The sequence below is a fragment of the Eleutherodactylus coqui genome, chromosome 7 (genome assembly GCF_035609145.1).
Source record: "Eleutherodactylus coqui strain aEleCoq1 chromosome 7, aEleCoq1.hap1, whole genome shotgun sequence".
Classification (NCBI taxonomy): domain Eukaryota; kingdom Metazoa; phylum Chordata; class Amphibia; order Anura; family Eleutherodactylidae; genus Eleutherodactylus; species Eleutherodactylus coqui.
The window spans coordinates 14,248,418-14,259,302 of NC_089843.1; the positions used below are offsets into that span (position 1 = coordinate 14,248,418).

Genomic DNA, 10,885 nt, shown 5'->3' on the forward strand with positions numbered 1-10,885 from the left:
GTATTATAGTAGTTATATTCTTGTACATAGGAGCAGTATTATAGTAGTTATATTCTTGTACATAGGAGCAGTATTATACTAGTTATATTCTTGTACATAGGGGGCAGTAATATAGTAGTTATATTCTTGTACATAGGGGGCAGTATTATAGTAGTTATATTCTTGTACATAGGGAGCAGTATTATACTAGTTATATTCTTGTACATAGGGGGCAGTAATATAGTAGTTATATTCTTGTACATAGGGGGCAGTATTATAGTAGTTATATTCTTGTACATAGGGGGCAGTAGTATAGTAGTTATATTCTTGTACATAGGAGGCAGTATTATAGTAGTTATATTCTTGTACATAGGAGCAGTATTATAGTAGTTATATTCTTGTACATAGGGGGCAGTATTATAGTAGTTATATTCTTGTACATAGGGGGCAGTATTATAGTAGTTATATTCTTGTACATAGGGGGCAGTATTATAGCAGTTCTTTTCTGGTATTGAGTGTTTACATACAACCACCTGTGATAAGATAATCTTTAGATATCTGGCCTCTTGTGGTCATTAGATAACAGGTGAAGGACGTTGGTCAGAAGTTAGAACCACAAAAACAATTTCCAAGGTCAAATGAAGTACAAATATAGAAACTGCCAGGACTTTATAGAGCTGACTGGATCTGTCCATGTACTGCAGTGAGTTCGGCTCAGTACTGCCCCCAGCTGTTGACAGGAGATGTACACGGATCATTACATTGATTTATGTCTTCGTGATCGCTCAGATCAGATCACTTTGCCCCTTTACTGAGGCAGGATTCTGATTTGTCAATATCGTGAAATTTACGTAAGCCCCGCCCCCCATTGTGTCACAGCGATACGAATATTGTGCTTCAGAGCAGTTGATGTGTGGAGGCGCACACGGGCTGCGTATTACATGCAGATTTACTGTGTATCATACCCCCATAGCCTACACTGCAGGCAATACACAACATCGGATATACAGCAGCCCAGGGTACATGACCGGTTTGTAGGACTAGTACACCGTCCCACCAACACCCGAGCGAGTCCCAAGTCACATGACAAACCCCCTGAGAATACATGGTCCAGTGATCCCTGGTCTATCGCAGTGATAACGTTCCAGAGACCCCCGCCATACGATCACTGGAGCAGCGGCGTTATATTTACACAAACCAATCTGACGGGTGAACTGCCAATCACAAAAGGGAAGCAACAGACCGACGCTGTGATCAGTGAGCCAATCAGAGGCCAGGATACAGAGCACATTCCATCAGCAAATAGTGTGCCGCGTACAATCTCGCGTTGGCAAGCGCCAGTGGTGTACTGTATATAGCGCCAAGCTCCACGATACAGCGAGAAACTCTGCGACAGCAGAACTCCATATGGGCTACAATCAGTCACTAAAGCCGCCCTCCCCATACAACCAAATCCCCGGCGCCCTCCCCGTACAACCAAATCCCCGGCGCCCTCCCCGTACAACCAAATCCCCGGCGCCCTCCCCGTACAACCAAATCCCCGGCGCCCTCCCCGTACAACCAAATCCCCGGCGCCCTCCCCGTACAACCAAATCCCCGGCGCCCTCCCCGTACAACCAAATCCCCGGCGCCCTCCCCGTACAACCAAATCCCCGGCCACCTCCCCGTACAACCAAATCCCCGGCCACCTCCCCGTACAATTACCCTCCCCTTCCCATACAACCAAATCCCCGGCCACCTCCCAATACAATTACCCTCCCCTCCCCATACACCAAAATGCCTGGTCACCTACCCATACAATTACCCTTCTCCTCCCCATACACCCAAATCCCTGGCCACCTCCCCAGCCATCTCCCCATACACTCATCTCCCCCATACAATTACCCCCCTCACCCGCCTCCCCCCCCCAATATTCCATCCCCAGCCGCCTCCCCAATATTCCACTCCCCCCCCCAATATTCCATCCCTAGCCACCTCCCCCCATTGCATCTCCATCCCCCTACCCACAAGATTCCATCCCCTCCGCCTCACCAATATTCCACTCCCCCCCCAATAGTCCATCCCTAGCCGCCTCCCCCCATTGCATCTCCATCCCCCTACCCCCAAGATTCCATCCCCTCCGCCTCCCCAATATTCCACTCCCCGCCGCCTCCCCAATATTCCACTCCCCCCCCAATATTCCATCCCTAGCCACCTCCCCCCATTCCATCTCCATCCCCCCCACCTCCCCAATATTCCATCCCCCCAAAAAAAATATTCCAGCCCCAGCCACCTCCCCTATATTCCACACCCCCAATATTCCATCCCCGGCCGCCTCCCCATATAACCAACCCCCCCAATCACATAACACCCCAAGATTCCAGCCACCGCTCCATAACACCTATTACATCCCTCTCCCCATACAGTAACCTCTAACATCTTTCTCCCCTATAAACCCTTATTACACCTCCAACTAATTTCACAGCCACATATTACATAACTCTTTATTACCCCACCAGCTGTGTACAATAACTGCAATATCACCTCCCGTACAGCAACTACCACAGACACTATAAGGAAGATGTAATATGAAAGATGTAATATTAAGTCTTATCGTATGAAGGCGTAATGGGGATAGTGTTATATGGGGTGCCTATATGTAGTGGTTACTGTGTAATATTATATGCTGTGGCACTGTATAGCGAGGCATGTAATATAATTATATGTGACTGTATGGGAATATTGGAGTAATTGCAGCGATATTCCCTCCCATAGTCAGCATATAATAACCCTCCATTACACCTTCATATAATAACTATATTACATGCCTCTTCATATAACCCCTCCACATACCCCATACAATAAGCACCACATATAACACCCCCATATCGGCTCACACAGACTGAAGTTACTTCACACCAGTCGTCATAATAGGGGGGAGCAGAGACAGAGGGCAGCCATCTCCTCACCTGTCACAGGCAGTGAGTGATGAGGCAGCAGAGCGTTCCTCCCCCGGCACGTCCGTCACCAGTCCGGCGCTCAGACTGAGCCGGTGCTGCTCCGCTCCCTGACAAGACCGCAACTACAACTGAGATCCCGCCCACCGCTTCCTCATTGGCCGAAGCACATAAGCGGCTTCAGTCTCAACAGACCACGCCCATCATCAACTCTCATTGGTCAGCACAATCCGCGCCGTTTTCCTTCTTCCCGCCCCAATGCTTAATGAGTGGCGTCACCTCCGCCATCTTGTGTGTGGCAGAAAGGGCTTGGCTGTGTCTGAGGGCTGAGAATGTGAAGGGAGCCGGGCCCGAGGCTGCAGCCATGTAATACTGGTGTGAGGGCTGAGAATGTGAGGGAGCCGGGCCCGAGGCTGCAGCCATGTAATAGTGGTGTGAGGGCTGAGAATGTGAGGGAGCCGGGCCCGAGGGTGCAGCCATGTAATACTGGTGTGAGGGCTGAGAATGTGAGGGAGCCGGGCCCGAGGGTGCAGCCATGTAATACTGGTGTGAGGGCTGAGAATGTGAGGGAGCCGGGCCCGAGGGTGCAGCCATGTAATACTGGTGTGAGGGCTGAGAATGTGAGGGAGCCGGGCCCGAGGGTGCAGCCATGTAATACTGGTGTGAGGGCTGAGAATGTGAGGGAGCCGGGCCCGAGGGTGCAGCCATGTAATAGTGGTGTGAGGGCTGAGAATGTGAGGGAGCCGGGCCCGAGGCTGCAGCCATGTAATACTGGTGTGAGGGCTGAGAATGTGAGGGAGCCGGGCCCGAGGGTGCAGCCATGTAATACTGGTGTGAGGGCTGAGAATGTGAGGGAGCCGGGCCCGAGGGTGCAGCCATGTAATACTGGTGTGAGGGCTGAGAATGTGAGGGAGCCGGGCCCGAGGCTGCAGCCATGTAATACTGGTGTGAGGGCTGAGAATGTGAGGGAGCCGGGCCCGAGGCTGCAGCCATGTAATACTGGTGTGAGGGCTGAGAATGTGAGGGCTGAGAATGTGAAGGGAGCCGGGCGCGAGGCTGCAGCCATGTAATACTGGTGTGAGGGCTGAGAATGTGAGGGAGCCGGGCCCGAGGCTGCAGCCATGTAATACTGGTGTGAGGGCTGAGAATGTGAAGGGAGCCGGGCCCGAGGCTGCAGCCATGTAATAGTGGTGTGAGGGCTGAGAATGTGAAGGAGTCGGGCCCGAGGCTGCAGCCATGTAATAGTGGTGTGAGGGCTGAGAATGTGAGGGAGTCGGGCCCGAGGCTGCAGCCATGTAATAGTGGTGTGAGGGCTGAGAATGTGAGGGAGCCGGGCCCGAGGCTGCAGCCATGTAATAGTGGTGTGAGGGCTGAGAATGTGAGGGAGCCGGGCCCGAGGCTGCAGCCATGTAATAGTGGTGTGAGGGCTGAGAATGTGAAGGGAGCCGGGCCCGAGGCTGCAGCCATGTAATACTGGTGTGAGGGCTGAGAATGTGAGGGAGCCGGGCCCGAGGCTGCAGCCATGTAATAGTGGTGTGAGGGCTGAGAATGTGAGGGAGCCGGGCGCGAGGCTGCAGCCATGTAATACTGGTGTGAGGGCTGAGAATGTGAGGGAGCCGGGCCCGAGGCTGCAGCCATGTAATACTGGTGTGAGGGCTGAGAATGTGAAGGGAGCCGGGCCCGAGGCTGCAGCCATGTAATAGTGGTGTGAGGGCTGAGAATGTGAGGGAGTCGGGCCCGAGGCTGCAGCCATGTAATAGTGGTGTGAGGGCTGAGAATGTGAGGGAGCCGGGCCCGAGGGTGCAGCCATGTAATACTGGTGTGAGGGCTGAGAATGTGAAGGGAGCGGGGCCCGAGGCTGCAGCCATGTAATAGTGGTGTGAGGGCTGAGAATGTGAGGGAGCCGGGCCCGAGGCTGCAGCCATGTAATAGTGGTGTGAGGGCTGAGAATGTGAGGGAGCCGGGCCCGAGGGTGCAGCCATGTAATACTGGTGTGAGGGCTGAGAATGTGAGGGAGCCGGGCCCGAGGCTGCAGCCATGTAATACTGGTGTGAGGGCTGAGAATGTGAAGGGAGCCGGGCCCGAGGCTGCAGCCATGTAATACTGGTGTGAGGGCTGAGAATGTGAGGGAGCCGGGCCCGAGGCTGCAGCCATGTAATACTGGTGTGAGGGCTGAGAATGTGAAGGGAGCCGGGCCCGAGGCTGCAGCCATGTAATAGTGGTGTGAGGGCTGAGAATGTGAGGGAGTCGGGCCCGAGGCTGCAGCCATGTAATAGTGGTGTGAGGGCTGAGAATGTGAGGGAGCCGGGCCCGAGGGTGCAGCCATGTAATACTGGTGTGAGGGCTGAGAATGTGAAGGGAGCGGGGCCCGAGGCTGCAGCCATGTAATAGTGGTGTGAGGGCTGAGAATGTGAGGGAGCCGGGCCCGAGGCTGCAGCCATGTAATAGTGGTGTGAGGGCTGAGAATGTGAGGGAGCCGGGCCCGAGGGTGCAGCCATGTAATACTGGTGTGAGGGCTGAGAATGTGAGGGAGCCGGGCCCGAGGCTGCAGCCATGTAATACTGGTGTGAGGGCTGAGAATGTGAAGGGAGCCGGGCCCGAGGCTGCAGCCATGTAATACTGGTGTGAGGGCTGAGAATGTGAAGGGAGCCGGGCCCGAGGCTGCAGCCATGTAATAGTGGTGTGAGGGCTGAGAATGTGAGGGAGCCGGGCCCGAGGCTGCAGCCATGTAATAGTGGTGTGAGGGCTGAGAATGTGAGGGAGCCGGGCCCGAGGCTGCAGCCATGTAATAGTGGTGTGAGGGCTGAGAATGTGAAGGGAGCCGGGCCCGAGGCTGCAGCCATGTAATAGTGGTGTGAGGGCTGAGAATGTGAGGGAGCCGGGCCCGAGGCTGCAGCCATGTAATAGTGGTGTGAGGGCTGAGAATGTGAGGGAGCCGGGCCCGAGGGTGCAGCCATGTAATACTGGTGTGAGGGCTGAGAATGTGAGGGAGCCGGGCCCGAGGCTGCAGCCATGTAATAGTGGTGTGAGGGCTGAGAATGTGAGGGAGCCGGGCCCGAGGCTGCAGCCATGTAATACTGGTGTGAGGGCTGAGAATGTGAGGGAGCCGGGCCCGAGGCTGCAGCCATGTAATACTGGTGTGAGGGCTGAGGCTGCAGCCATGTAATAGTGGTGTGAGGGCTGAGAATGTGAGGGAGCCGGGCCCGAGGGTGCAGCCATGTAATACTGGTGTGAGGGCTGAGAATGTGAGGGAGCCGGGCCCGAGGCTGCAGCCATGTAATACTGGTGTGATGTGCTGAGAACCAGTGGCAGGAACAATACATCTATCTGTAGTATGTGAGCAGTGCCCCCATAATAGCAGAGGGCGCCCTCCAGAGGCATGATAGGAGGGACGTGCAGAACGAAATCCGGTGCCTTAGTGGGTGTGAGCGCTGCCGGCGACATCAGTGGGTGTGAGCGCTGCCGGCGACTGAGCGACATCAGTGGGTGTGAGCGATGCCAGCGACTGAGCGACATCAGTGGGTGTGAGCGCTGCCGGCGACATCAGTGGGTGTGAGCGCTGCCGGCGGCTAAGCGACATCAGTGGGTGTGAGCGCTGCCGGCGACAGAGCGACATCAGTGGGTGTGAGCGATGCCAGCGACTGAGCGACATCAGTGGGTGTGAGCGCTGCCGGCGACATCAGTGGGTGTGAGCGATGCCGACGACTGAGCGACATCAGTGGGTGTGAGCGCTGCCGGCAACTGAGCGACATCAGTGGGTGTGAGCGCTGCCGGCGACATCAGTGGGTGTGAGCGCTGCCGGCGACATCAGTGGGTGTGAGCGCTGCCGGCGACATCAGTGGGTGTGAGCGCTGCCGGCGACATCAGTGGGTGTGAGCGCTGCCGGCGACATCAGTGGGTGTGAGCGCTGCCGGCGACATCAGTGGGTGTGAGCGCTGCCGGCGACATCAGTGGGTTTGAGCGCTGCCGGCGACATCAGTGGGTGTGAGCGCTGCCGGCGACATCAGTGGGTGTGAGCGCTGCCGGCGGCTAAGCGACATCAGTGGGTGTGAACGCTGCCGGCGACATCAGTGGGTGTGAGCGCTGCCGGCGAGTGGGCGACATCAGTGGGCGTGAGCGCTGCCGGCGACTGAGCGACATCAGTGGGTGTGAGCGCTGCCGGCGAGTGAGCGACATCAGTGGGTGTGAGCGCTGCCGGCGAGTGAGCGACATCAGTGGGTGTGAGCGCTGCCGGCGACTGAGCGACATCAGTGGGTGTGAGCGCTGCCGGCGACTGAGCGACATCAGTGGGTGTGAGCGCTGCCGGCGACATCAGTGGGTGTGAGCGCTGCCGGCGACAATAGTGGGTGTGAGCGCTGCCGGCGACTGAGCGACATCAGTGGGTGTGAGCGCTGCCGGCGACTGAGCGACATCAGTGGGTGTGAGCGCTGTCGGCGACATCAGTGGGTGTGAGCGCTGCCGGCGACATCAGTGGGTGTGAGCGCTGCCGGCGACTAAGCGACATCAGTGGGTGTGAGCGATGCAGGCGACATCAGTGGGTGTGAGCGCTGCCGGCGACTGAGCGACATCAGTGGGTTCGAGCGCTGCCGGCGGCGTCAGTGGGTGTGAGCGCTGCCGGCGACGTCAGTGTGTGTGAGCGCTGCCGGCGACGTCAGTGTGTGTGAGCGCTGCCGGCGACGTCAGTGTGTGTGAGCGCTGCCGGCGACGTCAGTGTGTGTGAGCGCTGCCGGCGACGTCAGTGTGTGTGAGCGCTGCCGGCGACGTCAGTGTGTGTGAGCGCTGCCGGCGACGTCAGTGTGTGTGAGCGCTGCCGGCGACGTCAGTGTGTGTGAGCGCTGCCGGCGACGTCAGTGGGTGTGAGCGCTGCCGGCGACGTCAGTGGGTGTGAGCGCTGCAGAGGGTTGAGCGACATCAGTGGATGTGAACGCTGCCGGGATTGAGCGACACCAGTGGGTGTGAGCGCTGCCGGCGGCTGAGCGACACCATTGGGTGTGAGCGCTGCCGGCGGCTGAGCGACACCATTGGGTGTGAGCGCTGCCGGCGGCTGAGCGACACCATTGGGTGTGAGCGCTGCCGGCGGCTGAGCGACACCATTGGGTGTGAGCGCTGCCGGCGGCTGAGCGACACCATTGGGTGTGAGCGCTGCCGGCGGCTGAGCGACACCAGTGGGTGTGAGCGCTGCCGGCGGCTGAGCGACAAAAGTGGGTGTGAGCGCTGCCGGCGGCTGAGCGACACCAGTGGGTGTGAGCGCTGCCGGCGGCTGAGCGACACCAGTGGGTGTGAGCGCTGCCGGCGGCTGAGCGACACCAGTGGGTGTGAGCGCTGCCGGCGGCTGAGCGACACCAGTGGGTGTGAGCGCTGCCGGCGGCTGAGCGACACCAGTGGGTGTGAGCGCTGCCGGCGGCTGAGCGACACCAGTGGGTGTGAGCGCTGCCGGCGGCTGAGCGACACCAGTGGGTGTGAGCGCTGCCGGCGGCTGAGCGACACCAGTGGGTGTGAGCGCTGCCGGCGGCTGAGCGACACCAGTGGGTGTGAGCGCTGCCGGCGGCTGAGCGACACCAGTGGGTGTGAGCGCTGCCGGCGGCTGAGCGACACCAGTGGGTGTGAGCGCTGCCGGCGGCTGAGCGACACCAGTGGGTGTGAGCGCTGCCGGCGGCTGAGCGACACCAGTGGGTGTGAGCGCTGCCGGGACTTAGCGACATCAGCGGCTGTTTGCGCTGCCCGCGGCTGAGCGACACCAGTGGGTGACGTTTTTTGCACGCTGCCATGTTTTTTCTCTGCGGTGACGTTTCTTGCACGCTGCCATGTTCTTTCACCTTCTCTGCAATGATGTTTCTTTCACGCTGCCATGTTCCTCTGCCTCCTCTGCGGAGATGTTTCTTGCAAGCTGCCGCACTCCGCCTCATCTGCGATGACGTTTCTTGCACGCTGCCATGTTCCTCCACCTGCTCTGTGGGAAAGTTTTTTTGCACGCCCCCATGTTCCTCTGCCTCCTCTGCACGGACGTTTCTTGCACGCTGTTGCATCCTGCCTCCCTACGGGGACGTTTCTTGCACGCTGCCATGTTCCTCCTCCTCTGTGGTCACGTTTTTTTGCATGCTGCCATGTTCCTCCATCCCCTGTGAGGTGATGTTTCTTGCATGCTGCCATGTTCCTCCTCCTCTGTGGTCACGTTTTTTTGCTTGCTGCCATGTTCCTCCGCCTCCTCTGCGGTGACGTTTCTTGCACGCTCCCATGTTCCTCCTCCTCTTCATTGGTCACATTTCTTGCATGCTGCCATGTTCCTCCTACTCTTCATCGGTCACATTTTTGCATGCTGCCATATTCCTCCTCCTCTTCATCGGTCAGATTTTTGCATGCTGCCATGTTCCTCCTCCTCTTCATCGGTCAGATTTTTGCATGCTGCCATGTTCCTCCTCCTCTTCATCGGTCACATTTTTGCATGCTGCCATATTCCTCCTCCTCTTCATCGGTCAGATTTTTGCATGCTGCCATGTTCCTCCTCCTCTTCATCGGTCAGATTTTTGCATGCTGCCATGTTCCTCCTCCTCTTCATCGGTCACATTTTTGCATGCTGCCATATTCCTCCTCCTCTTCATCGGTCAGATTTTTGCATGCTGCCATATTCCTCCTCCTCTTCATCGGTCACATTTTTGCATGCTGCCATATTCCTCCTCCTCTTCATCGGTCACATTTTTGCATGCTGCCATGTTCCTCCTCCTCTTCATCGGTCACATTTTTGCATGCTGCCATGTTCCTCCTCCTCTTCATCGGTCACATTTTTGCATGCTGCCATGTTCCTCCTCCTCTTCATCGGTCACATTTTTGCATGCTGCCATGTTCCTCCTCCTCTTCATCGGTCACATTTCTTACAGGCTCGGTCACGTGCAGTACAAAAAGAATAGGCAGATGTAAACAATAGTAATTAGTCCCAACGGTGTTGTCACGTGACGCCAGTACCTCTTTTCAAGCAAACGGTTGCTCATAGTTAAATAAGGGAGTCCACAGATACAGAGAGAGTTTTCATACTGGAGGTTCAGGGTTTTTCTTTACTCAGTCCAACTTTGATTATCCAAATATAAAGCAAGTTGTGGGTCTCAGACACAAGACCTCTGGCGCCTCCTCCTGATTCTACTCTGTTACACACACCTTCTAGGAGAAATTTCCTTTCCTTAATCTAGGTGTCCTCAGTCTAAGTTATCTGATAGACAATGCCGGGAGGGGGGGCACTCCCGCCACGGCAGGTTCACACACAACGCTTGCCTTTTTGTGCTTGCTAGTTACTCCTCCAGTGTTGTTCTAGCTGGGACTGTTACTCTGAGCTTCAGTCCCCGGAGGAAAATGTCCCGCTGTAAATGAGAGGCTGACGGCTGTGCTTCTTCCTCCTCCACCGACTACATCTCTGCACACTCCTCACTCTCACTACTCTAGACTCCGCCTCGCAACTTCGACTAAACTCCCACAATGCCACAACAACAAGTTAGGTAGGACAGATTTGCCACAACAACTTACATAGAACAGATCAACACCAGTTTACACAAAGCGGACAACATAGACCTACTCTGAGGAAACCCAACTCTGGGCCACTACAATTGCACTGGTTGTAGATGCTCTGCAGCACATTACACTTGAGGTATCTATGATCTGTAGCCCATTGTACTGGCTGTATATCCTCTGCAGCACATTACACTTGAGGTATCTATGATCTGTAGCCCATTGTACTGGTTGTATATCCTCTGCAGCACATTACACTTGAGGTATCTATGATCTGCAGCCCATTGCACTGGTTGTATACCCTCTGCAGCACACTGCACTGGTTGTATCTATGATCTGCGGCACATCACACCTGTTATATACCCTCTGCAGCACATTGCACTGGTTGTATATCCTCTGCTTCACACTGCACTTGTTGTATATCTAGTGCAGCACATTGCACTGGGCCTATCCATCATCTGCAGCACATTGCGTAG

The 10,885-nt window shown here is 56.3% G+C and overlaps 1 protein-coding gene across 1 annotated transcript in view; it reads right to left on the reverse strand.

Moving 5' to 3' along the window:
* The window catches only part of ADISSP (adipose secreted signaling protein), a 42,369-nt gene extending 39,336 nt beyond the window's left edge, over positions 1-3,033 (reverse strand). The window contains exon 1 of the mRNA XM_066572869.1: positions 2,928-3,033. The gene's annotated coding sequence lies outside the window, so the exon portion shown is untranslated. The remainder of the gene's footprint in view (positions 1-2,927) is intronic.
* Positions 3,034-10,885: the final 7,852 nt, after the last annotated feature.